The 27,727-nt window shown below is 36.5% G+C and overlaps 1 long non-coding RNA gene across 1 annotated transcript; it reads right to left on the bottom strand.

Moving 5' to 3' along the window:
• Positions 1-429: 429 nt before the first annotated feature.
• Positions 430-27,019, bottom strand: LOC146322957 (uncharacterized). The gene is made up of 2 exons (XR_014771341.1): positions 26,942-27,019; positions 430-497 (listed from the first exon to the last, which is right to left on the bottom strand). It is a non-coding gene; the product is annotated as an uncharacterized LOC146322957 (long non-coding RNA).
• Positions 27,020-27,727: the final 708 nt, after the last annotated feature.

The raw sequence follows: 27,727 nt of genomic DNA, 5'->3' as shown, positions 1-27,727 counted from the left end.
TGTAAAAGAGCGAGTACCCCCTCAGCCCAGGCACCTCAAAGCAGCCTGCCCACCTGCTACTGAGCTCTCTGGGCCCTGCAGCTTAAACGCTCATTTTGTGCCTCTCAGCACGGGACTTATTGATATAAATAGCTGTGCACAAAGTGCACACTCTGTTTTCTCTTGGTCTGATGCAGTAGGTGTGTATGTGATTATATTCAATGGCAGCCTCTTTCAGGTGGGGATGAAATATGAGCAGTTTGGACACTGGGTAAATGACAATCTCTGCTAGATTCACTGAAAATGATTATAGCACAATTGACATATATCGAAATGGACAACATGATTCTGGCAGCCGTCTTAAACAAGGATTCAATATCTAATATGTAGACACAATATACTCTGTATTAAACATTACAGATACTGCGATAGATTTAATGATGACCTTACCATTTGTCTTGATATAGCTTGTCCTTCCTCAGTGGTGAGATGTAAGGTATGTCCTTGAACAAGACACTCTGTGGGTATAATGAAAAAAGGCAAAGCATAAATTCCACATAGTGCAAACCTGCGACTTATTATTATATGTTAATTGTAACCGAATACACAAATAGTCTATTTATGATTAACTCAGTGAGGTTTACTTTCTATTTAAATCAGACAGAAACAAAACAGTAAAACAAATCTCATCGTACAACATCTGAAAGTGTGAACTTTAAAGCGTTAACTCGCCCTTTGGGGCCACAAACAAAGTTTGGAAAGAGTCAATCTCTTTCGTTCACCTTAGCCTGCATGGCAACAGATTAATCCTCACCCATTAAGATGACAAGACAATTTGTGGAGTAGTTGAGTGTAAATAAATACGTTGAGGAGGAGATAATACATTAGGCTGCTGACCGGGCTATTCCATTACAGCAGCACATTTGTTTCCATACACGGAGGAAGCCATTCAGCGGATGGCGTCTTTCCTTCATGAGGTGAAAGTGGAATCTTGCCTCTGAGAGGAAAATAAGGACATCAGGACTCCCCGACATTAACTTTCATCACAAAAGTCATCTCAGCCAGCAGGAATAGAGGCTCTCTCCAGCTCGCTCATAAAAAGGAAAAGATATAATACACAGCCTTCAGTTTAAGAGGTAACAATAGTTTTGTCTCCATTAGGTGTTATAAAACAACAGCAACAAGAGGTGCATCTGGTGCCTCGCTATTTCAGAAACATGACAGTAAAACACAACCCGGCAATGATTCTCCAGCAACACAAAGGAACCCTAAAAAACTTAATATTTTAGATGCTTTATATGCATCTTTAGATTTACAAGCTTTTTTTTTTACCACTCCAGGTGGAAGTTCTGCTAGAGGAAAAGAGGCAGTGCAAGCCAAGTGGCTGCATTGATTTTGCAGTAATTGATCTGATGGTTCCTTGTGATAATTGACAATTATCCCTGATTACCAGACAGGGGCTTAAAATCAGTCTAAGAAAATGACCGGCATTATGGGATGTTGTACAAAGGCTGAACAAAGATAAATCAATACACCTCAGAAAACTGCTTAGAAAACAAGACAAAAGAGTGTCACACTAGACCACATGCTGCTCTGCCTCTAACAACCCCTGCCATACATTATATGACTACATATACTGCTCCTTGTTACACATATACTAATACTACAAGGAGCTAATATGAACACAATAATCATTTAATAGCAGGAAATAATTAGCTGCAAATTGTAACTGGTTCTGCATGTATGTGTGCATGCTGCAAATCTGTACGTCTGCATCACTGTGTATGTGTGTGTTCCCATATTAAGCATGTGCTCGTGTGTCACTATATGTCTATATTTCTGTTACTATGTGTCTGACCTCAGCTGATTGGTCCTCTTGATTCAACCAGACAGATGCAACTCATTGCAGCTTAATAAATATAGGGGCCCGGGGGATCTCCGCTAAACAGTTCTATTAAGTTGGAAACATGTCAGCCAATATAAAAGCAGCCTGACCCCGGGAAAGGTCAACTGTGACACGCATGTTTACTCAGGAAAACAACCCGAGGCTGGAAGGTCTTGTTTTATCGGATGTCTTCAAAAGAGAGAGAGTGTGTCTGGCTGCCCAATTGTTGGTTTTACGTGATTTTGGGTCTTTGAACTCACACAGGAAAGCGCAGTGTTGTCACTGAGCTTTTTTCTGCACAAGGAAAATGGCAGGTAAACAAGGTTACAGCATGCATTTCTCTAGCTGCAAGAACAGACAGATAGACACATAGACAGATAGACAGATAGACAGATAGATAGATAGATAGATAGATAGATAGATAGATAGATAGATAGATAGATAGATAGCCACTAATATATAGTCAGGAAAATAGTAAACAATTCCCAGTATAATTCCACAGAGCCCGAGGTGGTGCCATACAGGTTTAGTAGTGTAGGGTAGGGCTGGGCAATACGGCTTAAAAATAATATCTTCATTTAATCGATTATCCTCTTTAAAATAGCATATTGTAAATTCTCAAATAGTGCAAACATATAAGGATCTTGTAGAATATGATGCATTGCTATAGATTAAATTACCTAACAGTAGCTAAAATGAGCACAACCTTAAACATATATAGCACTTAAATGTTATGTACACATTCACGCAGCAGTAATTAATCCAAAAACATCAGATATAATAGTAAAGCACTGACAGTGAAACTTTTACGATAAAAGAGATGCTATATTTACTTTTGACACTTTCTGTAAATTTCTTTCCAATACCTACAAAGGAGTATTTCCAATGTGGGGTATTAGTACTTCTGCTTAAGTAATGGACTTGAATTATACACCCACTGAATCCGTGTTACTGTCCGAGCCTTCCCCTTTAAGGAGGTGAGTGTGTGGGTCTAGAGGCATTTGTTGTGAATGTGAGCTAGCTAGTTAGCTATTACAAAACAGACCAAAGATGATTAAAACAGCGTAAAACCAGAGGTCTTCCAGATATGTCTCAGAGCTGGAAGCCACCGGTAGAGTAAAAAACATGATCAGAGGATTACATTTTCTTATGTGATGTGATTGTTTTGTTCTTTTTCTTCTGCGAAAAAAAAAGTCAGAATTACTTGTAGCTGCTAACTAGCTAAGTCAGCTTTTCACAGACCAGCTCTGCTGTGAAGAATACAGGAAGACACTGTAGAAACATTAGATAAACAGAGACTTCTTTATTTCTTTCGAACGAAACACACAGCCTTTTAGCAACTATTATACTGCGATCTGATCTACACTCTTTACAGCTGACTGAAATAAAGCGCCCCTCAGCAGCGACCAGTGGAAACACTGACAACTTGAATATGTCGATATGGTCATCTGCTTTATTGCAAATTAATTCATAATCGAATGTAGGAAATGTAATTGCCCAGTCCTAGTGTAGGGTACAGTACATTTTTTTAACACACTGGTATTGCAGTAATACTCTGTATCAGCTGATACACAAGGTTCAGGTATTGTTATCAGGGAGAAAAAATGGTATCAGAACATCAGAACATCTCTGGATCTAACACTTCCCACGATTCATTTCTAAGATAAACAAACGGACGGATGGATGGACAGACAGACATCTACATACATAGGGATTTTTTCATTTAACACTCCAGTAATGCTGTATGCCATTGCTTTGTAAGGTGTTCCTCTTATTTTGTCCTACCCTGTACTCATATATAGTACATAGTGTGTAAAACAAGAATGTGAAAAAAAGACAACCTGGAACTTGAAAATGTTCAGAGTGAGGGAGGGGGAACAAAAAAAAAAAAAAAGGACATGGCAGTCAGTCACGCTACCTGTGACATGAGTGCAGACTGGACTCGGCTGCACTGAAACAACCACCCTCGTCATTTTTGGCGATTGAAGAGGCGACGGGCGAGAAGCCCTCCACCCACCCACCCCACCCCCCCGCTGCGACAACACACTGAACCCTGTCGCTCAGGAACAGCAGAGGTGAGAGGGCCCTGCTTCTTTTCTTCACTAATCTGCCTCTACAATGTTTAATCAGCACATCAAAACATTGAGGGAGAGGAATTTCCGTGCTTGGTGAGCATATTAGGGATGCAGTCACAGCGTTAACTAGCATTGATGAACTGTTTGCTTATGCAGTAATAATTAACTTCCATTACATTACTTTGTGTGATTACTTTCTTAATTGCCTGAATTATGCATCAATTTAATATCTAATAACCAGTCTCAGACATTAGACACTGTTCAGACACAAATTGCATGTAGTTTCCGAGCTTTAATTAAACACACTAGAATAAATGAAACGATGTAGGATGGATGTCTTGCAGTGATTTCCTGGGTGCTTAAATATGCTATTTATTATAAAAGCACATAAAATTCACTTTCTCCTCAGGAAAGCAAACCACAAGATGCCAATTATAGTATGCAAGTTGCTTTGCCATGGCTTTTTCAGAATCTAGACTAATAAATTTGTTGAGTGGGACTCATTGTTATATTATGCAAATACATTACTATGCCATTTTTTAAGTTTCAAATTTTGTGTGCAGAGCAAAACATGTCCCCAAAGATGATTTTAATTATATAGCAGAATGGGCTCCTTTTTTGCATTGTTATTGTCCTCTAGTAAGGAACCAGTGAGCTGGGACAATAAATGAGAGTCCATGCGGATATTCAAATTATTTTTCATATCACTTAAATGCAACATACTCTCTGCATGAAATATGTGCATGTTCTTACAGGTTGAAGCAAGAAATGAATGGCCTCATCAGAAATATAAAAACACTATAAAGGTATTACAGCCATAGAGCAATTATAAGAATGTTATTTTAGACGTGTCGCGGGTCGCTGCATCAGTGTGAAGAAAAGCATTCTGCCCAAACTAAATGACTTTGCTCATCTCTTGCTATGCAATGCAAAAATAAACATTTTAGAATTAGGCCCATCTTTCTCAATTGTGCCCTTCGTGGTACCTGATTTAAATTTGATTTACAGGTAGTAAAGCAACTGTATGTCACATGAACAGAATATAATTAAAAAGCCAACCCGTGGAAGCATCGGGTCATTCAATGAATTGATATTAACTTTTAGTGCTCTTGTATCATCATTTTACCCTCACTCAAACAGTGACATATCCACTTAAAGAGAAAAATGAACCCTATTTTTCTCATCAGCAGTAGTTTGGCAAACAGGCATGTAACAGAAAAGCAGCACAGACACGCCACTTGTTAAAACAGCAACAGGAAAGCCCTTTAAAATTATGTGATTAAAAAATATGTTTTAAATGAATTATTGAAAATTATGCACGAATTTAAAAAGATGGCAAATGTTGCTATGCGCGAATCATCACCTATGGCTGAAATAAAAATCTATTTAGCTGATCTAAACTCATGCAAATCCTTGTGAGTGGTGTTAGGTCTGGCAGCATCGTTAGTCTGCTTTTTAAATGATCTCTAGAGCTGGTGAGCTGCTGGCAATGCAAGGTTAGACAGAAAATGATGGCAGCACGCGGATGCTTCACAGACCTCATGATAGTTTCCGTCTGTCATTATTTACGTCTGACTAGTCGCGTCATGTCAGCTACCTAGAGAGACACTTTTAATGTGAACCCCCCTCCGTTCTCCTATTGCTTTTCACAAGCAGTGTAGTATACCATTATTTCTTTGCTTCAGTACCTTTAGGTGAAGCTCGCCCTCCCATCAGCTAGAATCAAAGACAGATCCTCCGCTTGATATTATACATGCCCGTGTTTTTACAGAGCTGGCACAGAAGCTACATACCTCAATGAGAAAGGCAATTCCGTATCTCATTTGACTAATTCAATAAAAATGGGAGGAAAAAAAAAACACTGGGTGTTGTGGTGCTTAGGGATTTAAAATCTGGATCTCAAAAGATTTCAGAGGGCACAGCTGCAGCAGAAGCTCCATAATGAATATCTGAAATGTCTCATAGTTACCTTTACACTGTATGCTGCTGTATAATCTGTAGTCATTAGCTAACACAGTATGTTCACACACAATAGGGTGTTATGGGTTATTAAGAAGGATCAACTGATGAAACACTGAGAGCAAAGCCAAAAGGCCTTTCTTATGAGTTCTCTCTCACAACATACAAATTTATTTCACAACAGTTACCCTCAAGCTCGATAAGACAGCCATTTATCACAGCACTACCCATGAATCAAGTCACATTGTAAAATCGATCATTGATTCACCTTATTCCCTTGTTTTTCCATCTAAGCCACATAATGATCATTAAACTGACCACAGCATGTCCAAAAAATGGATTTATAATACACTGAGCTCAGCCTGAAACATCACAAGAATGGTATCATGAGGAAAAGATGACACAGAGAGGCTATAGCATACAAAGAAGAACATTAATTTACTGCATCTTATGACTCCTTCCTGCAGCTTTAAGTACAGTACACTCGGGCTGTGGAGCTAGAAACCACGGGCCCAAGACCTCTTGGCTAGAGTCCATCTCTACGCTTTGTGCACGTGATCCCAGCCTAGATGAGCATGCTGTAATGGGGCTGCTTAGCCCCATCATGACCCAATGAGTGCCGGCTGTGGAGTGGATGTGCTTGGTGCGTGTGTGTGTGTGTGTTCCCAGCAGGGAGACAGTGCCTTATGAAGGTCACAACTGCAGCAGTCTGGGGCTCTCTAAGTGAACCCTGGAGAGGATAACAAGCCACATCTAACGCTCTCTCTTTGTGCTCTCACAGCCACTAATCCACCAGAGAATAGTATAAGCTAAAACACAGTTAGCACAAAGCAAAGCAAAATTCTATCTCGGGATGGCGCGGAAAAACATACATGCAGTTCCTTGTGACGGTGCTGTTTCCTATTACTTGGGAGAATTATTATCTCGCTATCTAAAACATCAGTCTTGACCCAAAATGAGAAATGTGGTGTTTTGAAAAGCAATTCTTGTATAGCCCGTATACAAAAATGGAAAAATGAAGAATACCATTTGCCTCAAGGGAATTTCTGTTCAACCACAGTGTGTGACAGCATTGCCCTGTGTTATGGCCGCCTAATGGACAATGTAGCATTAATTCAGCTTCAGATGAACAGGCAGGACAGCAGAATCAAAAATGAGGTGGGGGCCCTAGGTGTATGAATTATGCATATTACATTACCATAACCGTACAATACACTGTGCGACAAAACAATGCGGTGAAAATTGGGCTTCGACTGAGATATTGAACAATTTCCTACATGGTTCTTGCCTACCTTAGAAGTGAAATTGTATTAAGCTTCTTCAATAACAGCCAAACCCATATGAGATTTGTATGTTAACATCTAGTCCAGTGAACAAAACACTATGTAAACAAGTCAGGGATAATTGAAAAGAAAGTCTCCTGACTGCTTTCCCAGGGACCTATCATTCAGGTAGATGGGAATTTGGTTAAATGGCAGGAGAGAAATTACTTTTTCCATTGATTTTCCTTTAGACATCAAAGGCAGACAAATGAAATGGAGCAATTTACTTTGTCGAGCTCTGAAATGGTATTCAAGCAAAACATGTCAGAAACTATTATTTGCAATCATGTTGCTCTTATTAATCCTGAGGAAAAATGGATAAATGAAAACACACAAAGGGATTTACTGAGCTGCAACACATTTTCACAGTTTGTATTAGACCACAAACAGCGGCCAGAGACACATGCAGTCACACAGTAAATAAAATGAAACATTAAAGTATAACTTGAACAACTGCTTTTGCACTAACATCTTTAGAGAATTTGTTTCTGTGATCATTTTAAGTGATGCAGAAAATAAGTTGTAAGCAATACACTGTAAAAACAAGAGAACTAAACTATTCTCTTCTCATTAACTTTTCTCATTAGCTTAACTAAGTTTTATTTATTCAGGTTAAAAAAAAACTTAAAATTTTAAGTATTTATTTTCAGAACTTATATACATGAGTTCATCTAACCTTTAGTCTTTTGACTTGAAATGATGAGTTTAATGAATGTACTGCACAAAATTCCACTGACTCATTAAATTAAGTTTCTAAAGAAGCATGAGCAGCATATTTGCAGACTTACCCGTATGCACTGTTTCAAAACTTCCATGAAAAAGCTCACCCCAAAATCAAAAATATATATTTTTCCTCTTATATGTAATGCTATTTAGCCATCTCGATAGTTTTGATATGAGAAGCTGAGTTTTGGAGATGTCGACTGTAGAGATGTCTGCCTTCTCTTGAATATAATGGACTTTTCAAACTGAGAAAATTGAATTTGTTTGTAATGCTCGTCAGTGTGACTGACAACTTGATATCTTAAGCTTACTGAACATGTTTCCTCAAGTACCACTGAATTAATCTTATTTAATTAATCAAGTTTATTTGACTGGATATGTTTATTTCTTTTGAATCATTACAAAATTACCACAACTTGTATTTTCAAATTCAGTTAACTTAAAATTATAATGCAGACACTAACTTTTTGAGTTAAAACAAACAGTTCATTTTTACAGTGTATATATGTTACTAGGGGCGTGCCATATCATTTTGTTCACAAATATATCCCTCTAATTTTTTTCATGCTAAAAGAAAAAATCACATGTGATAGTGACCATACTACAACTTGTTGACTGAATGACATCATAACGTTACACACAGCAACAACCAAATATAGCTGGAAGTGAAAGTTACATTGCTACTGACTCCACGGTGGAAGAGTTCGAATAATGATAATATGTGAGAAGTGCAAGAAGACTGTATAAACACACGGGGCAATAAAACAGACTAATTCCACAACCTCAAGCAGAAACACCCAGTTTGAGTGTGAGAAAAACCAACAGCTACTGCTAAACCAAACTAAAACAAGAATATTTTTCAGTATTTTGTCATATCGTCAAGAATATATTCAGAATACTTGAAATATTGTGATATTATTCCTATATTTTAGTATACTGTACAATAAAACAATTCCTCTTTTATTTCCTCTATTTGGCAGGAGATTGAGTCTAAAGCGCAGAACCACTATCACACAATATCCAGGATTTTAAACTTACATTTTCATGTCAATGAAGATCACATTATAGAAAAACAACAATTTTGCTTTTCATTTCAGATAAGTTAATGCTGAGGTTACATCTACTGATTTGTAGATGACTCCTGTAAAGGAGACAGCCTTTAGCTGCAACACACACTTTTCAGTGTGCTGTGTAAAACAGCATGTGGTATTGGTAACTGCTTCTGTTCAAGCCTTGTAATCATTACCTGGCATCTTATTGCCTCTGTGGCTTTTAAAGCTCTTGTCTCACCCCCAGAAAACAGGGAGTTATAGCTGATCTTTTATTAAAACTTTAGGAGAGCGTCCCCCTCCGGAGGGGGCGGAGGAGGAGTGGGACAAATTAGTGTTGACAGTAGACACTTAAAGCAGGAAAATCACAGGCCCACTGGGAGGCAGGAGCCACATGGGGCTCCCCGCCTGTGTAAAGAACACTCCAGATTTCACTTGAGATGCAGTCGCCTTTTAACAGGGCAGGGGGAATGTCAACAGACCCTCTTGAATGAACCAATAAAGCCACTAAAAGGAGAGGATTAACCAGCTGATATCAGGGACAGCGGTTTGTTTTGAATGCCACCCCCCTTTCTCTGGAATAAAGCCTGAAACGCACTGGGCAGAGCATTTCCTTTGCTAAGCATGCTGTTACACAGCCAAAATTGTGTTGTTAATTGTGTTCTTGATTGTGACCACAGTGAAGTTAACCATGTAATTCGGTTCTGACTTAACTCATAATGGATCGGATGTAGTATAAAAATATTACTTTGTATTAATTTATAAGTGATGCAAGTAGAATTTCTTTCTCCTTACCTCAACTTTGGATGTTTCCCTCTTAACTCTTTTGTATGGTAGTTGCTCTATTATTGCTTTTACTGCCCATTTATCAGAGAGCGCTGCTGTTCGTAAGTGAGGCTACACAACATGAAACAGTAATTACAAGACATCAGGGGCTTTCAATCTCCTCTTAATTTCCCAACAGCTGTGATGAAAAGCCCTTAGTCCAATTAATGTGTCAAATATGACCCAACAATGTCATGGCCTTCTCACAACCCCATAAACATCAAATAAAAGACAAGGCTTAAAATAGATGTTATTTGAAGCACGACGACAGTGTTTTAATTTCTATAAACCACCGAACAAACAAGGAAAATTGCCCAGTTAGTTGTTTTTCTCAGGTGTTGAACTTCATTTAACAACTGCAGCTAAATGAGGCAGGTTAAGGAGGGATGCTGTGTTAGTGACATTTGATATGAGGATAAATATATCTCGGCGAGGTGTGAGGCTTTAAAGTTAAGGTCTGTAAATAGAGAGTCTGATGTATAGGCTGCAACATGAGAGGACTGTGATAAATATAGGCTGGGCTCTGCTTAAAAATCACCACATCTTTTACCATTCACTACAAGGCTTACAATGCACAAAAACTGTTTAACAGCAAAGCCTTTTCTTTAGAGTGAATATGCTTAATGTCAGGACAATAAAACATGAAATATTATGACTTAAATCTGATTAGACTGGATCATCCTCTGTGTCTCTTTATATGCAATCCACATGAGGTAAATGATCTGTGATTTTTTTTCATTAATGAAAGTTGATGCTATCATTAGCAGTTAATTCACTGGGTAATATCCAGGCTACAGAACTTTCTATCATGCACCAAGAACTTGTAAACACATAATCCTGTGCATGTCAGCAATGGAGAATTTGCCTGTTCTTCTTTTTAAGTGTGCACACAACTGAACTTTAATTCATTTGACAGTAGTTTAGTGCTCTTGAAGTAACCCTGGGTCCATGCACTCCATAATTAGTTGAGACGCTCAGTGTCATGTTGTATAATTTGAGTCCACACCATACCTTATAATGTGTGGCCTTTTTTTAAGCATTGATAGGTTATGTGGCAATCTGAATACTTAAACACTTTAATTATGCTCCATTAAAAAACATAATCACCAATGTGACTTATTGGGAATGTGAATATTGCAGTTGTTAGGGCTGGGATGATGTAATATGTATTAGGATTCTTAAGTATTGCAATTCTATTATTTTATTAATAATAATTTTATTTCAGCAGCATCATTGCTACACTGCACATAAAAGGGGCAAATAAAAGACTTTTTGAAGTAAACTGACACATTTAACTGTTCCTGTTCAGCAAGCTGGTGCCATAAGAAAATAATAAATAAAAATAAGGTGTTAGGCCAAAATTAAAAGAGCCCCTGGATGTATTTTTTTACACCCAATGGGAATTTTGATCTTGAGCTTTGACCGTTTGATGTTCTGTAGCTGGTCAGTGTGGACCATTGAAGCCAGAGTTGCAAACTGAGTTAGCAAAGTGAAAAGTCAGTAGCTATTAGTTTGATTCCACAGATCAGAGGAAAAATACGCCTGAAAGTACATGTTGTTTTATGGTAAGCATTATGGGACGTTTCACGATTCTCTAAATCCATGATTTGATAAAACTTCCATTTTTTAATTAGATTTTCAATTTTCAATTTCAACTGGACTTTGTTCATTTCGATTTAATTTCAATTAAATATTGATACTGTGACACCCCTATATTAAGCATGTGAAATAAAACAGATCTGTTTATTAAGACAATACTACAGCAACTGCAATGCTAATTTCTGTTCATGCACAATTGTAATTCTCATTATGTATGAGCACTGTGCTAAGAGGACTAAGTGCTCGTTGTTTATATAAAATCATTCAGGAATCGTGGAAAAAAAAAAAAAAAACATGATACGCAATGGAATTAATTTTTTTCTCCCACCCCTAGTAGTTTACAAAAATACAATATTTAGACTAAGGAGCCAAGAATATATAGATGTTGGAATTTCATTTACTCCCTAATAACAATATCAGCATCGGGCTCCACCAAGGACTGCAGAGAGTATAAAATAATAGCCTAACAAATGTCATGTGTTACCTACTATATTTCAAATTACTGAAAACATAGTTGCATGTGAGCTAGTTGAAAAAGGGCAAAGCACAATTAGTATTTTTGAGCATCTATCCCCTTCATTGGAAACTTGTTCTCCTCCAGGTGATGTGAGATGAATTTAGGCATTTGCAATGTGCATCTGATTTATTATGGAGAAGGTGAGGGTAAAACATAGAGGGATTTCCCTTTAATCAGATCTCTTAGGAGTCCATGTAGTGGACCAATACCCCAATGAGTTCCCCTTTAAAAAGCTGGGAATATTAGATTGGCTGCACGCTGCCTCAGTTTGAGCTTCAATCAGAGGGAATTGGGGAGGATTTTGTTAAATCTAAGAACCTTTCACATGTCTGAAAAGTTCATTTCTCTTCATCTATTAACTCTGAATAAAAACCTACCATCACTTATGCATTTGTCCATTTAGAAATCCTTAAGCTCGTGAGCTGTAGATCTGAGCCCAAATTTTGAGCTTACGGATGACCAATCACAGAGGTGCGTGCCTCAGAGCTGAACCACAAATGGGTCCTTCACAGCATTGTAAATCAGGACCTCAAAGAGTATTATTTAGCCTCAAGCAAAGAGTGCTTGTTTATCAGATGGTGCCTGAGTCTAGGATAAAAACCTCCCCATAAATCTGGGTACCTTTTATGTGCTCATGGAGCCTGGCTGCCTCATTCTGAGTTTAAGGCTCTGAAGAATGCAGAGGTAAGCATGGCATTCATGTCAAAGAGCGCACGTTGTATGATGAGTACCTGAAGAGTTTGTTCTAATGGATGTGGTTTATTAGATGTTCAAACATATTCTAATTGGTCTATCTGGTAATGCACTCAGTGAGACCTGCCTGAACTTAGCCATTTGATTCAAGTGCAGACAAACAAACCATAAACCACAAATCAGTGACAAATCATAACACTTAAAGGGTGAATTCAAGGTGAATCTTTGGCTTGGCTAAAGGCTCTGCATTCATGATTTAGTGAGTGTTGTCACTATACAGGTTCAATAAGCATTGTCAATTTTTCACATGAAGTGTCAGTGGGTGCTGCGCCACGTCTGCCCGTGCACTGCATGTAAGTTATCACGACTGCAGCGCTCCAGCGGGTAATTTTCTGAACATTTTATTTTGTTGTCTGATATATTGCCGCTCAGATATGGCAATGCTAAACCCCAGATGATAAATCAAACGTGCAGTGGCTGCCTCTGATAACTCAATAAGCACCTGGACTCCTCCTAACATGTCACACCTGCACTTCTACGTATACCACTCTCATTCTCAGGCCTCACTGGGGGGCTCAATACACCTGCCAAGTGCATTTCAGAAGCCTAGCAGCTGGGAGAGAAACATCATGCATGCTTAATTAGGAGGTTCAGGAACCATGGGAAGTGCTTGGCAATTTTTAATATGCAGCATATATTCCAGGCTATATAAAAAATCCATTCATTCATACAGCATCAGCAAATCAAAAAAAAGTGTGATTTCATTTACGCTATTAATTTATAAACAAAGAAGATTTAATGACTGAAAAATTATAAATGATCACTTACAGAATGAATTCAAATGCCTCTGTTAAAATATTCTTCTCTCACACAGCACTGAGTCTATTCTCTTACAGTATCTTGAACAAAGAACATGAACAATTAAAGCTTATTCTGCTTTCACACTGCAGAGTATTAAATAGACTTGATTTAATGAGCATATTTAACAAGAGAATACCAAAGGGAGACTTTGTTGATCAATATTATTGCATACTTTCTATCCAATCAATTTAGTGTGTCCTTAGCGGCTATTACCAAGTGTAATAAATAGGAGGGTTTGTTTAAGAAAATAATAATATACTGATTCTCAAACCCCGGAGGCATTTATTAAATTGCATGACGAAATGTTCAATGTCACATACGGACAAAGCACAAAAAGGCCATTCAATGGATAGATCGTGAGCTCCCAGACTGTCAACAAGTATTTAAGCCAAGTATTGACTTTCAAAACCCTCCAGCTGAAGTTAAAGGACTTTTCAGTGAATGCATAATCAAGTATCATAAATGTTTAGAGTCAAATTTCTTCTTTATGAATCACTTATCCATTTAAAAATATTCCTTACCACAGCAGGTGGTTTACAATTGAAAGGATAATTGCTTGATAAGTCTAAGAACAAACAAGTAAGGTTGTTAAAAGTATCTAAGTATCAATATTTTTTTCAGTACCATGTGTTTAAGAACAATAACTCAGATTTCATAGTGTTGAAAGTACCAAAGCTATAAAAACAAATGATCAAAGTGCAAGACCTCAGTTCAGCTCAGTCCTGCCTGAAATATACAGGAAGTATACCGTGAGTTTTTCTGTACCAGCACTGTGTGCAGGTTGCTAATTTACAAAAAAGAAGAAAAAATATATTTTGTGTGCCTAGAACGTTATTTTTCTTGTTTCTAAGGTATCGAAAGAGGTATGGAGTATTGTTTTAAAAGTTTAAAATACTGGTATCTTGACAACACCACATACCAGTCGGTTGCTGGCCAGAAAAAAATACTCTGAAGTCAGAGAGAGAGAGATTGAAACTCCAATACAATACTAATATAAAAAAAATGTCACTTAAAGCCTCTTTTGATATCATGACAAAAAGAAATAAAACCCTAGGCCCACAAAATGTTTTCTTTTTTTTTAACAGCCTGCACACAGTGCTGGTATAGAAAAGTCATTGAACACTTTCTGGTTTTTCTGCAAGACAAGTTTCAGACAGGTCAATAAAAACTAAACAGGCTTCTGATGAATGCTATAAAACTTCATAGATTAATCAATTATTAATCAATTACAAAATTAATCACCAACTATTTTGATAATCAATTAATTAATTTGTATATTTTTTTAAGGAAAAAAAGACAAAATTATCTGATTCCATCTTCTTAAATGTGAATATTTTGGGGTTTCTTTACTTCCTTTGACAGTAAAGTGAATATCTTTGGGTTGTGAACAAAACATGACATTTGAGGACATCACTTTGGACTTTGGGAAGCACCAATCAATATTTTTCATAATTTTCCAGTATTTTATAGACCAAACAACTGAATGATTAATCAAGAAAATAACTGACAGATTAACTCACAATGAAAATAATAGTTAGTTGCAGCCCTACAGCACTGAGATTTTTTAACAGCTTTGTATTTTTGATACTTTAACTACATGTACTGTATAATCAAACAAACAAGTAAACAAGGGGTATCGAAAAAGTAGCAATACTTTTGACAAACTTAGTCAGAGATAAAAGTTTGCTTGAGCTGTGATGCCCTGTTGAAAACAACTTACTACAGCTGTGTTATGACCACATGCACAGAGGCAGTAGTGTCTAAGAAGGCATTTCAGACAGGGGGTTACATTTCCAATGAATTTTTTAGTGTTTTACGGGCCCAATCTTCTAGCCAGTCTTAGAGTATTGCTTATAAGGCGTGACTCTTATCAACACTACACAAGCTACGTGTTTATCACAGACTTTGAGTCATACAGCCAAGTCTTATATGAGCTCCAGCATTGCTACAGAGGCTATAAACCCTATAAGGGAGTGAGGAGGGGGAGAGGCAGTATGATAACTCAGAGCGTCCTGCTGTAATTATGGTATTCATGAAAAGATGAAATAGAGTGCAGACTAAATCTGTAGCTTCAGGCAAAATCAACAGCTTGGCATTACGCCGTGACCCCTGCCCATCTTGAGGATACGGCAAACATACCAAAACTTTGCTGCTTTTTTCATCAGTCAAGAGTGAGGGAATGAAGTGCATCGATTGCTTGTGATTATTAACTAGACTGAGATAAGCCCTCTCCTTATTATGCAGATTACTGAGGCTCCCCGCTCCAGCATATTGTACAGATGCAAGGGAGCAGCTGCTCTTACAGATGGTGGGTACACGGATCTATCATTATGCCTCCATTGTCTCCACTTCAATTGTTTGGGGGACAACAGAACTGCATCAAAGAGGAATCCGACTGCAATGAATTAAGAAAGAGAAACGAAAACCATCAACTAAATTTATACACCGGAGGCCGTGGAATGGAGAGGAGCGTAAAGCTGAAGCTATTTCATATATACAACCATGGAGTCGCCCAGTCATGTATACTGTGCCCAAATCTGTTGGATGCAGCACTGTGCACCAAACATATGTTGTTTTTTTTATTAACAAACTGATATTAATTCAGGACACAGATATTAATTCAAATAACAAAAAAACACTTAAAGCAAATAGTCTGCAACCAAATAATTAAATGAATAAATAAATAAGCAATTGGCTCAAAAAATGTGGCAGCTGATTTTTTCCCTCCAAACACTAACATAAAATTTGATTTCACATAGACCCCCTCCTTGTTAGTGTAAATTAAAGAATCAGTCATCATCATGACAGTTATTTGCTTTCAAATACCCCACTGGTGATGGCTCCAGAATTTAAAAAATTTAATCGTCCCACAAGCACAGCGAGGGAGGAATATGCAGACAGCGTCAATTTTGCCCTTAAGGGGAACCTCTGGTTGTCCATTTGACTCGCCACACCTCCTGCTGTGCGCTGCTGAGATCAGGACACTGGTAGCTCCTCTGATCAAACATGACATTACACTAGAGGGAATTACATGCTCAGATTATAACAGAGAAGGTCACAGCAAGTTGTAAGTCATGACAGCAGTCTCGCACTATTCTGCAGATAGCGAGGGGTAATATTACTTTAAGAATTAATGCAGTGACATTAAACTGAGCATAATACAAGTTTCTGACCCTCATCAGGCAGGCTGGGAATTTAAGGTTAGATGGAAATATCCCCACAGTTAAGGCCAGATACGTATATTGGTCAGCTGATATTAGCAGACGATGTGCAAATATGAAAACTTTTTTGTTTGTTTTTTGACAAAACATAATCCAGATTTCTTTCAGTTTTATAGGCAACATTTTATGTATATTTTATCCTTCTTAATTCACTTTATATATATATATATATATATATATATATATATATATATATATATATATTTATAGAGTCAAGGTTGTCATAATGACTCCAGCAGGATGAGGGGAGGAGGACTCTGTTTTTTCATCTATGATGTTTCGTGCTCAGTCAAAGTTGATGCTTCCCTTTCCCAAAAAAAAATGCGCTACAGAATTATTTCCTGGTTGTATATATATATATATATATATACATACATATATATATATATATATATATATATATATATATATATATATATATATATATATATATATATATATATATATATATATATATGTATATATATATAAATATATGTATATACATATATATAAAACACTAACCCTAACCCTACATATATATATGTATTCTCTATCTGCTTATATGTTGAAATCTGTGTGTACTGTGAAGGAACTACAACTCTAATTTTATTATGTCAAGTTGTATAATAGTAATAATAATTACACTGAATCCTGAAATCCTTATTAGATTTTCACAATACAATTATCATGTCCAAAATAATTCATGCTAATACTATTATCATGATATTTACAGAAAATGTAAATGACTGTAAAGAGGTGGAGAGAATGTCTGTAACCATAACTGTAAAAAATTGTACAGAAAAGTGCAAGTGTTTGGGAGGGGTGTTTACAACATTACAAACAGGAAAGGACAGTATGTTTTAGAGGAACTAGATTATTTACATCATATTATCATATGTGTATTATTAACATAATGATCAATATTTCATTTTTAATAATAATGATGACAAAATACCAGTGAAGGTTTGCTGTTTCAATGTCCTGATGTCATTTTGGACAATTAAGTTTATTGTTAAACTGTAAAATATCCTTCTCCATTACATATCTTTGTCACAAGTGTTTGATATGCACATTTGAGGGATCATTTCAATATATCATTCTCGGAACTTTTTACTCACTAATATCATTATTGGCATATACCCCAAAAATCCTGTTTTGGTCGGGCCCTACCTACAATATACAGGAAGTATTTACACATTAAATTATTGGTATATTTTATTGCACATGTGGCTTTAGGGTAGCATAAGGTAATACTGAATGTCAAGCACAGGAGCATGTTAATGAGAAGCTGACTAACTAAAAAGTAAAAGTAAAGTAGGTAGGCCTTGTGCTTCACTCACCAGAAAAAAAAATCTTAGTCTCGAATTAGTCATGGTGTTTTTGATTATTTATTGGGGAGGAAGAGAGAAAGTGAGTGGCAAATGCTCAAAACAGTGTGTACAGTGCAACAAATCCTGGAATGTAACATTTAAAATATGTTTTAAATGTGTTAATAATTTTCACAAACGTAACAATGCTGTGAGACTAAATTGTTGAGGTGGCAAATTGGAGAATAAGGCTCATGAAAAGGTTCAGCCCTCGTTATCCTATCATTTTTGTGCATACCAGTGTCAGTATATAAAATTAAGTTAAACCCTGCATCCATACAAGGCAGCTCAATAATGTCCAAAAGAAATCTGGATTTCATTTTTATTTTGCTATTGCATACAAATATTAAGGATGGCTCTTGAATGATGATGATTTTTGCCTTTTAGTGCATTTATTCTGTGTAACAGTAGCCATTGATTCCAAAGATAGTTAAGCAACAAACGTAAGATGCCCGCCAGCATCCATACAGTAGTATGCAGTAATTCCCCCAAGGCACAGAGAAATAACATTACTTGCTCCAAATAGAAAATCAATTCCTTAGCAAAATATTTTCTGTTTCCAATATCCTAAAGAAGCTGCTGTCTTCAGATGACCTCAGTATAAATTAATAAATCTTCTTTCCTACTATATTTATTCAGTATTGAACTAGAATTCATGGCATAAATACAACTTGCAAACAATTCAGTGCCTCAAAATACACTTTGCATGTGAGTAAAAACACACAAAGGGCGCAGGGGAATAAGTAGCTGCATCCCAGCAGGTCAGAAAGCTATATTTCTACATTAATTCCTTAACTCGTATCTTCCGTATTCAAATAAATAACAGTTTTCCTTTCTTCAGTCATGTGTCATGGGTGGATAGATTGAGCTCCTGTCAGAGCACAAAGCTCCCCTCAGAAGTCCACATTGCCTCGTCTGTTGTTAGGACCTGGTCCACATGGGGCCAAATTTGATTGGAAAGCCCAAAGGGAGGAGTTCCACCAGTCACAGGGGCATTGTTAGCGCCTCAAAAATGGCCAGAGAAGAATGACTGATTATGCAACCACAGCCAGGGTTACTAATAGGAATTCTATTTGAATTTCTAACATAACAGATGTTTGCTGGGCACCTCCATGGAGTGCGCATACACAGTTATGCTAATTCGCCAGTGTTTCCCTTCAAGTTAGCTCAGAGTCATTAGAGCACACAGCTAGCTTGGATCCCTCTGTCAAACTAATAATTGGCCATTATTGATATTAATTAACATTTTTGCTCTCTATGTCCTTTCTGACCCGCTATCTGTTAGTAAATCCAGTTACGGAGTCCTATTAGGGCAATAAAATCCACGGGACTCTATAGTAGTTGCGAGCCATTTATCAGAAGGATAACATAAAGCCAATTAGGAATGGGTGCAGACAGTTGTCTTCATTCTCCACTGACTACTTCTTGATCTCCATTATAAATTGCTAATAGGGCAGATACTGGTTAGCCAAAGGGAGAGGGAGTGGGGGGTTACCATTGCTCACTCCCACCCGTGATGACAGGTGAAAAGGACTGGTAGTATTCTTGCTTGATGAGGCTACACCATCATCAGCTGCTGTTTTGTTTTTTTTTTCTTCAGTCTTTTTGTTGAGGGAAGTCATGGTGCACCTTCCTCTCTACTGCTGGTCAATCATGTTAATTGGCCTGGAAGTAGAGTAATACAGAGAGCCATTAAATTGTTAATCATTCACCCTCTAAAAGTAATAGCTTTTGGTCTCTCTGCTATTATGATGCGATGAGCATCGGAAACACTGTGCACCATAGGTTTATGGGCTCAGATCAAGAAATCCTAATAGGTGTATATTGACTGGTTTATTTTCCACAAAACTCCAAAGGGACTGGTGGTTGCAAGAAAATATATCAAAAAGGCTATCAACAATGGTTGGGTCTTCTGCGTAAAATCAATAGTGAGCCATAGACGGCTTGAGTTTTCACAGTTCTCTCTCGTCATTTAAAAAGACTGTACACTATATGATGCCTGGCTGGACCCATGAGATTCATAACAACCGCGCTATATGTTTGAGAGGACACAGATTAGTAATAACCTAATCTGTTTTACCTTTCTCTGTTGTTTTGAACTTGATAGCAAGTTATTGCTGCTCTAGCCTGACACTTTGAGAATGAATGCTTTAGTTTTCAGGAACAAAAGAGCTCAGCAGCATGAAGGATCATAAGTCGTTGTTTAAGCAGGTAGCCTAACATAACCTATGTGAATAACAACTTATGTTCCTGCTCCCTGAATCCAGATGCTACGGTGGCAGCCTGGGTTTATGACAAGAGGTATAGCAGTCCCTTAAATGAGCAGTATTTAATAGCCTGGATTCAAGTGTAAAGGCTTTCTCCCCTGTGCATTACTCCAAGAACCTAATTACAAGTTTCATCATCAATCATGAGCATTATTTATTCAGTGAAATGAATTTCTAATTAATAACTGATGAGCATTATGGCCTCGAAGACTGTAAAGCAATTAATTATGGCTGGCAACAGGGAATATCCCTGTAAAGGACTATCTGGCGCACAGTCACAACACAGCAGTGCCAACAGGCTAATGTCCACAAAGAGGAGGCACTGGATTGTTTTTGTACCTAGGCTTTATTGAGATAATTACTTTCATGAATGTTGTCTGGGGGCTGTCATACTGCTGGCGATGTAATAAACACTGGAAAACTGTGTTTAAATTTTGTTAAATGCTGTTTTGAACTGCCATTTGCTGCCACCCTCTATCCTCACAGATGTTTTGTTTTGGGGTTTTTTTCCCTTTATTTCTATATTTCAAGAGAGCCCAGAATGCATTCTTTAGGCAACATGCTCTATAATCACACTATAATGTACGGACACTTGAGACTTTTTTAAGCTTAACATTACACGTTAAAACGTCAAGGGCACAATAATTGTTACCATTTCTGCGGTTCTGGATAAATTTTTCCGTAAAGTTTAAAAAATTGCAAAGGGTGGTTTGGTTGTTACTGCAGATGATCAGAGTTGCAGCTCTATCATGGCTTCAGTCTAAACTTAATGATGAATTAACAGTCCCTCCAGGAAGTCGCAGTCGGCAGCAAATTCAGCACAACTTTGCAATTTTGTCAAATCACTGCAACTTTTCTGAAGATCTGACTAAATATTGTTGCGTCCCAAGGGTTCTACAAATAGCAGTCACCCATGTGCATGTCACATACGGCAAAGTGTTTTGTTATTTACTATTTTTATTTTGTCATGGTAGTGAAAAGAACACATGGTTTGTCATTTTTATTGACATTTATTAACGCTGTGTCCTCTTTAATATTTTATCATTTTGTCCTCACTGCGTTGATGGAGTTTGAGCTCCAAAAAGCTTTGTTGAACATCTTTATCAAGTACAAATAAAGTACATTCTGTTAAAATTCTTGTAATCCTGAGGTTTTTAGGAAAAGTTCCTTAGAACACTCTAAGGAAGTTAGAGAAGAGAGTGTGTTTTATTTTCCCTGGAACAAGTTGCCTGTAATGAATTACTTTTTTCTTCTTTTTTCTGTCTTTTTTTTTTTTTTTGCAATTTTCACTTGCTCTGGCATTTTCAGTGGAAAAAGTCATAAAAAACATTGCAGTGTGCACCACAATTTTTTTTAGAAAATCTGCTGTCAAATCCAACATTTTTGGCCACAACAATCTTTAAAAAAGCCAGTGAAATCTAAATTACACTGATTCATAAATTAACAAAACTTGCACCGCCTCACATCATTAATTAATTAATATGCATATGTTATGTTAATGTGCATATGCATGTTACATTGTTATTTTCTAATGTTATTCTATTGTAATTACATCAGTTTAGTCGTAGTTTCAATGAGTGCATTTGCCCTGTATTTAGGGCTGCATGATATGCTAAATATACATATATATATTGCAGAGCTAGAATACATTCCAATTAATTGATCTACCTGTGTTTATGCAACTTTTTTGCTTTCTTTGGTACAGCTGCTCACTATACCTAATCTACATGTGAATCAGTCCATGAACGTTACAAAGACATGATATTTCTTGCCGACAAAATTCCGGAAAGGGCAGATATGATTTATAACATACCTATTATATTTTATGTAAACACTATAAATTTACTCCTTGTAGTTCGCAACAAGAGCTGATGCAATGTTTTTTATGTTTAAACATTAAAGTTTTAAAGAGTCATTAAAGTATTCTGAAGTCAAGTTTAAAATTTTGACAAATTGTGAGCTTAGAAATCTAGGGCTGAGGTTTGTGTTTTGTTAAACAAAACTGATTTTTCCATTATCAATGAAGGATGTTTAATGCTTGCTTAAAAATAAAAGTCTGGGTGTTATAATTAATAATAACAGAGTGTGTAGGAGTTTTGCTTGTTTAATAATAATCCTATATCAATCACTATGTAATTCTGCACTCGCAAATGTCATAACACATTGCGATTGTTAACTGTAGTTAAATCTATCATTAATTCATATTTGTTTATACGTATACTTCAGTGTTAACTATTTAGTGTTTAGAAGTGTGTCAAAGGGTCACACAAGAAAAGCAGAAACAGGAGGCACAGAAACACTGGTGAAAATATACACAGAATTACATAAGAGCTAACAGTGTGACTGTATGTAATTGTGTAATTGTAATTGCAATACACTAAAATTAATACAGTTATTATTTTCTGTATTCTGTCATGTGCAAGTTACTGATGGCTATTTTGTTGGTATTTTTAATGCATATTCTCACAATTATCACAGCCATATAAATTCCATCAACAAAGCATGGAGCACACTTACTCCATCACTGTTACTTGACCCTAATTTATTGAGTACATACAGTGTATAGTGGCACAGACTCAAATCTCCACATGACTGTAATTGTGCTGTATTGTTATTAGTATTAAGTCTTTTCGAGCTTAATTTCAGTTATATCTTTGTAAAAAAATCATGGGTCAAACAGAGATTGGTTAAAATGACAGTAGATTAGTGTACATCTTCATCCAGACATTACAATAAAATAAACACATTATGTAAGAGACCCAGAGAAAGTCAAAATGATAATAAAGAACCATGAGAAGCTGTGATTCTTTCATTTAGAAAATGGAAATCAGTGAAGCAGCGCTTTAATTTATCTGTTTTTTCTATTCAGCATAATTTTTTTTTTTTTTTTGCACATTTGTGGCAGTTTTTTTGCATATATTCATCTCACAAGCAACTCTCTCTGCACAAAACAGAGATGGATTGAGTCATGCATGGCTGTTTGAGCTATCCAGAGTAAACGTAATAAATGTGCATGACTATAATGCTGAATTGCAGCACCGTCTTAATGTATGTGACTGCTTCCTTATGGGTTGAAAGCCAATACAGGATTTGTGGAGGTCTTTTAATTAAGTATAAAGTTAGTTGTTGTGAGTATATGGCACGTGCCGATGTGGTACGTGGCTTGTGTCAAGTTACATGGAACTGAGATTGAGACATATGTCTGTTTGAACAGTTTCCATTTAGATTTAAGACAATTCAGTGAGCTCATTTTGGGTGTGCCTCTGTGTGCACACTGGCTTATTCAAAATCTGTCATTCCTTTTTTTCTTTCAGTTTCGTATTGAACAATAGCACACGAACACTGAATTGACATCATGTCCTTTGGGATTTGTTTTCATCATTTCATTAATTTTCTTTACACATGCTTTTTTTCAGGGTCACAGGTTAATGCAGTTCATGCCAAAGTGCTTTGGTCACGCCCTTTGTCCAAACTATAACACTTAAAAACCATCCATTACATACTAAATTATGTTCTGTACTACTTCATTCTGTACTACTTTATTCTAACAGCACAAAAAATTCCGCCAAGTTTAAATTTAAAATCATCACATGAATCCAGTGAAATAAAATTATCTTTAAATTATACATTTCTCAATTTTGGGAACTGTCTCCTGAACTGTCATGTCGCATCTATTATCTTTGTCTAATTTCACTGCTGTGAGAACATTTTTTATTTCCGTTGTCATTGCAATGAGGAACGACAACTTCCTTAAGCACACAAGTTAGGATTTTTTTAAATATCATTTCGATCATTAACATGTCCTATAGGTTCTGTTTTTTTTCTTCCAAGACTCCTTACGTGATAAGAAATATATTGTCATATTAAAACATAATATCATATATATATATAAATATATATATACAGTGTCTTGTGTCCTTTGGATTGTTTCCACTATTAATGGATGAGGTGTGCTTGACTGGTGAGAGAAGAAGAGAGTTATAAATTGTTATATCAGAACATAATCATTATTGAACTATGGAATTTTTTGTAAAATAAATGAATGAATGAATGAATTTGAAAACTTTTCACAGACCCCTGGCAGAGACCATTATTTATGGACCACTGTAACTACGGTCTGTTGTAGCTACTCAACAATAACTTTAATGATATTTTTCCATATGATATCAGTATAATATTAAAAGGTCTGTGCATGTTCTCTGGAGGCTCTGCAGATAACAGGGGAGGGAAGATGGGATATTTATAACACACCCACATCAGGATTTCCACACACACTTCGGCTGTGTGAACCAGCGCACACAGGAGATTCCGGTAAGACAAGAATGAACATACCCTGCTGGTTACCCAGTAGTTTACCAGCATTAAACCAGAGGCCTAAATCTTCCTATCACAATGCTGCTAATGCGTCCACCGTATGTAAAGTTCTGTTGGCACAATTGGCAGTCACTGTGATAAGCCAAATGTCCTGTTAACAATGGTTTGTCAGAAAACAAAGCCAACTTGTAGAGGCTATACACACATACCTGCTCAAAAATCATTAGCGATGCACTGATTGCAGAATTTCCAATTGCCAATTCTGATTTCCAATTATTTAAACTGACCGGCCGATTCTAATTTTAGCTGACTGCAATTTTCTTTCTTTCAAAGAAATACGAATGACGGCACACACAAACCTTTTTTGTAACTTTTTTTAATAGGAATTTTAATTGTAAATTAATAAAAAACTCTAATTATTACACTACTAACAACATTTTCTCCTAAAGTGCTCCAGGTTATTGCCAGGCCTTGTCCTATTTTCTCTCTCCCTCTCAACATTTTCTTGCCCTCTCTACTTATCTCCACTGATTCTTCACTTTATCTAGTTCTTGGCCAATGTCATGCTAGCATGCTCATAGGTGTGGCTGTGACAAGCACTGTTGAATATTGCTGAGAGTCTCAGCAATATTCAACATTACAATCAATTGATCGGTACATCTTTAGTAGTATGTTTTTGCTCAAGCACGATCTCTCAAACCAGACATGAGGAATGTATCTTATATTGCGTGTATGTTAAACAAACAAAAGTAAGTTTGGTTTCATTCCAGATGCCATAAGACTTGAGAACAGCCAAGGTTAAAGGGAGGGTCAGTGTACTTTATTGATTGATCCACTTGGAACATGCACATGTCTTTGTAGTATTGCAGTAGTATTGTAGTATAAGCTTTGTAGACAGTTTGTCAGCAAAGAGTTGGCAACTGGTTTCTTTTGTCTTTTAATTTTGCTTTTATTATACTTTTATTGCCACAATAACATTTTGTGTTTTACATTGTTGTTATGTTTGTGAATGAATTATTTGGTTTTGTTTGCAAACCGGCTTGCCTTAAATTGCCACTCAGGGGACGAACAAAGTATTTGAATTTAAAAGGGAGCTCACTGGAACGCACAAGAGTGAGTACATAAGCAAAAATCCAGAAATAAACAAACCAAAATGTACTTTATTTGGTCCTTATTTTGTTGTTGTTATTTGCTAACACAGAGAGACAAAGTCAGTGATAAAGGAAAGTCAAAAACCAAGCATGTTTGATAATGAGGGGACCCCATCCACAGGTGCAGTTATCAGTATGAGTCAGACCAAATGTGTAAACTATTCTGTAACTTCGTTCATTGAACCCATCAGGCACTTCCTATTCTCTTTAGGCAATGGCCAGTTTTATTGAGGATTCATACCAATTTCAGCACTATATTAAAATGGCTACATATGCTGGCTGTGTTGCTTCAGGTACAGGTAAGACAATGTAATGCAATCCATCAAATCCCATTGAAGTAAGAGACCCATGAGTTTGCAAAATGCTACAAAGTTAATATTAGGGATATTAATGATTAATCCTTAATCGATTCTTTGCCTTTAAGACTTCACCTTTAAGACTTAATTAAAAATGTATTTACCAACAATGTATAATTTGTGCGTCATTTCTCCAGTGCTCACAGGTTTTCTCGTGGTTTGGTTTGGTCTGCCTTCTTAATCTAAAAATGGCATTAATTGCTTTGATGTTGTTTTGTTTGGTGGAGCCTTTTGTTAAATAAATACATGAGGACAAGAGCAGCCGTTTCAAGCACGAGGCTTATTTTCTGTTTGTTTAAATTGTTTGTGCTTCATTAATCAATGTTTGACTAAACAAATGTGCCGTTAGAATTGTTTAAAGAAAACCTTGAAGTGAGAAAAAGACATGCACCAATGTCTCATATTGATTATTAATGATTCACTGACTACTGAATGTTAAAAAGTTCAATTATCACTTAAGGAAAATCACTAAATTTGCAACATAGGCTTGAATCAGCAAGTTTTTCACATTTTTGCTAGAAAAACAACTGAAACATTTGAATAATTAATTAAATACAATAATTAATGATGATTAAGTAATTATAAAAGTAGTTGGTGACTAATTTTCTTTTGATCAGCTAATTGATTATTCTACTAATGACTGCAGCTCTAATACTATATGAATTTTAAGCCACAAACAGTCTGACCGCAGCCTAAATCTGATTTTAATATATACTGTTTACAATGCCACAGGCTACATTTGTTGTAACTTTACAAGCAAAGACACAAGCGCTTTGAGAAATCTGTGTTTACTTACTTCTGCCACTGCGCTGACGTTACAGGAAGTACTGGCCTCAGGAGGCTACTGGAGGAGGTCCTCCGCTCCTCATTGACTAAAAGGGTGAAATGTAAAGGACAAATTCACTCACAGTAAGTAACCAACAGCTAAGTTATAGTCATCTAAATTCACTCAAATTACCTTTTAGTTGTCTCCAGGTGAAAAGCACTGCAGTATATCTGCTCCACCTGTTGAGCTAGCAAGCTAGCGTTAGCGATTTATCTTAAGCTAGCTAACTAGCAGTAATATATATAACTACGGTTATTTTTCTCCCGTTGGACTTATTTCTCTCTTCACTCTCTTATGTTACCGTGGTATTAGCTTTATCACATTAAAGACAATGTTAACTGGCGGACTTTCCTACTGTGATTATGATAAGCATCAACACTTAACTACCGTTTGTGGACAGAGTCGTGCGCTGATTGGATGCCGAGGTGACTGAAATCCAGCGCTCCTATTGGTTGATCTTATCTTAAGCGTGTTCCGATGTTTCCTTGATGCATATACTGCATATAGCTTGTGTATATGTTTGTTTGTTTTTTTAGATTTTGTTTAATTTGTATTTTTTATTTATCACTCACTCTTTCTTTCTTAAAATCTGTATTTAACGTTACATTCCTTACAACATGTGAATGCAGAAAAAAAACAAGAACTTTTAGGCACCATAGAAAATAAAGCCATAACCTTCTTTTCAAGTATTGTTACAATCAACATGTTACTAATATGTGCAGTAAATGTGAAATAAAAAATAGATAATACATGATA

The sequence above is a fragment of the Lutjanus erythropterus genome, chromosome 8 (assembly GCF_056507025.1).
Source record: "Lutjanus erythropterus isolate fLutEry1 chromosome 8, fLutEry1.hap2, whole genome shotgun sequence".
In the NCBI taxonomy this organism is placed as follows: Eukaryota; Metazoa; Chordata; class Actinopteri; order Lutjaniformes; family Lutjanidae; genus Lutjanus; species Lutjanus erythropterus.
This window is presented reverse-complemented; position numbering and strand designations above follow the sequence as displayed.